The sequence below is a fragment of the Ovis canadensis genome, chromosome 9 (genome assembly GCF_042477335.2).
Source record: "Ovis canadensis isolate MfBH-ARS-UI-01 breed Bighorn chromosome 9, ARS-UI_OviCan_v2, whole genome shotgun sequence".
Lineage (NCBI taxonomy): Eukaryota > Metazoa > Chordata > Mammalia > Artiodactyla > Bovidae > Ovis > Ovis canadensis.
The window spans coordinates 56,862,136-56,864,145 of record NC_091253.1 but is presented as its reverse complement, the minus strand read 5'-3'; the positions used below and the strand labels follow the sequence as shown (position 1 = coordinate 56,864,145).

At 45.8% G+C, this 2,010-nt stretch overlaps 1 pseudogene; it reads right to left on the bottom strand.

Moving 5' to 3' along the window:
* Positions 1–303: 303 nt before the first annotated feature.
* LOC138446083 (lysine-rich coiled-coil protein 1-like) lies at positions 304–1,753 on the bottom strand (annotated as a pseudogene).
* Positions 1,754–2,010: the final 257 nt, after the last annotated feature.

Below are 2,010 nucleotides of genomic sequence, written 5' to 3'. Positions count from 1 at the left end.
TTAAGCTTATTATAATGTATGTCATTTTCCACTTTTCAATCTAGAAAATATACTGCAAGTTAGATCTAACAGGAAAAATATCTATCTAAATTGCTTCACAGAGAAAACTAATGATTATAAAAATACCCACCCCAAACTAAAACTCAATCAAGAAATAGATTCTGTTAAGCCTATTAATCCTACTTAAATATAAATGACCTCCCAAGGGAAAAATACTTCCACCATCACAGCAACCTGATGAATAAAAGCAGAGCCACTCCTGTTAAGGGAAATTACATTATGGATAAGAAAAGTGTAGTAATGATTTTAGAAAATGAGGGAAAATATTTCCATGTTGGATAACAAGCGTACTCTGTTTCCTGTTCTCTTAGCCTTTGTACCTGCTCATGTGAGAAGAGGGATTTGAACATGAACAGTGTAAAACCAAGCTTCTCAACTATTAGTTTAACCCTGGGGGAACCAATGCAAGAGCTTCAAAATCCAAGGATAGACTGGTCCCAAAGCATTCCCTCCTCTGTCCTTTCTTGGCCTTGTTCCTTTTTCTCTTTTCTGCGCTTACGTTGCTCTTTTTTAGAGGCTACATCTCGGCTTTTTCACGCCTTCCGGTTCTTAAGCTTTTCCGTACTGACTCTGTTTCTGCCTCCGTTTTGCTTGTTTGGATGCTCGTGTATTTGTCTAAATCTATTTCCCCACAAGCTTTTTCCCCGTTATGCTTGGGCTGCTCCTCCCCTGCCTTTTCTCTGCCTTCCTCTGTGTGCCTTTTCCTCTTCTGATGGATGTGTTTATAACTAGCCTGATGGGCACTGGTACTATTTTCTGAGGAGTCAGGTCAGTTCAGTTCAGTCGCTCAGTCGTGTCCGACTCTTTGCGACCCCATGAATCGCAGCACGCCAGGTTAGACTCGTGCTGACTAAGGTTCAGGGGTACAGGTTTTCCTGAGAAACAGTCCCTGGTGAACTGAGAGTAGCTCAGGGAGTCTAGTCCCAGCCTGCTGTCATGAGCTGGTAGCCGCTGAGTTAACTGCTTTTCCACTCTGTGAAATACTGCATGATCTCGGGTAGGTTTGGACGGTTCGATATGGGAGTCTTTGCTCAAACATTCTACACCTGGATCTAGAGTCGACCTCTTCTTTGTACCCATCCTGCTAAGCCACTTCAGTCGTGTCCGACTCTGTGCGACCCCATAGACGGCAGCCCACCAGGCTCCCCCGTCCCTGGGATTCTCCAGGCAAGAGTACTGGAGTGGGGTACCATCGCCTTCTCTTTGTACCCACAGGTTTCCAAAGAATCCTCTCATTTTCCTGAAATAAGTCTTTGGTTCTAAGCCTCTGGCCTTCTGCACTTTGATATAATCTTCAAGTTCATCTTGAAAAGAGCCAAATGTCTTTGAATGCTTCATTAGCTTGACGAGGGATTCTCCTTATCAGATTGAGACCTTGGTGGAGAAATCTGATCATATTCACTCATTAATTGCTTCCGTTTTTTAGCATGAACTTTCTCCAAATAGCGAGACTGTGCAACAACGAGGAGCTCATAATGTGAAATCCATTATGATTCAAATTATGGCACTAGTTCTTATAAGCCTTTTACAAAAGGTATCTGTAAAATGTTCAGTCTTTGCTCACTCAACGTGGTATCTTCTCTAAGGCAGGGGCAGCGTCTACAACTACTGTCCCCCTCCCCGCCAGCACCGCCAGCCCGGGGATAGGCCGTGGTGGAGGTGGCGGAGAGGCAGGGACAACCGCTGCTGCACCGCCGCCTCCGCCGCTGCAGAACAGGCGGAGTAAGAGGAGGAGGAGGAGGCGGAGACCGGACTTCCTGAGGGGAAGTCGCCGCCACCACCCGCGGCTGTCTGCACGGAACCGGGGACCATGGCGGCGAGGCGCACTACTGCCGGCTGGCGGGTTCTTTACCACTATCACGACCTGAGAAGCCGTATTAGATCCAGTATTAAATAAAATTATGTCTGCTATTGTATATTGTATTTACTATTCCTACATTTTTCAGAGTT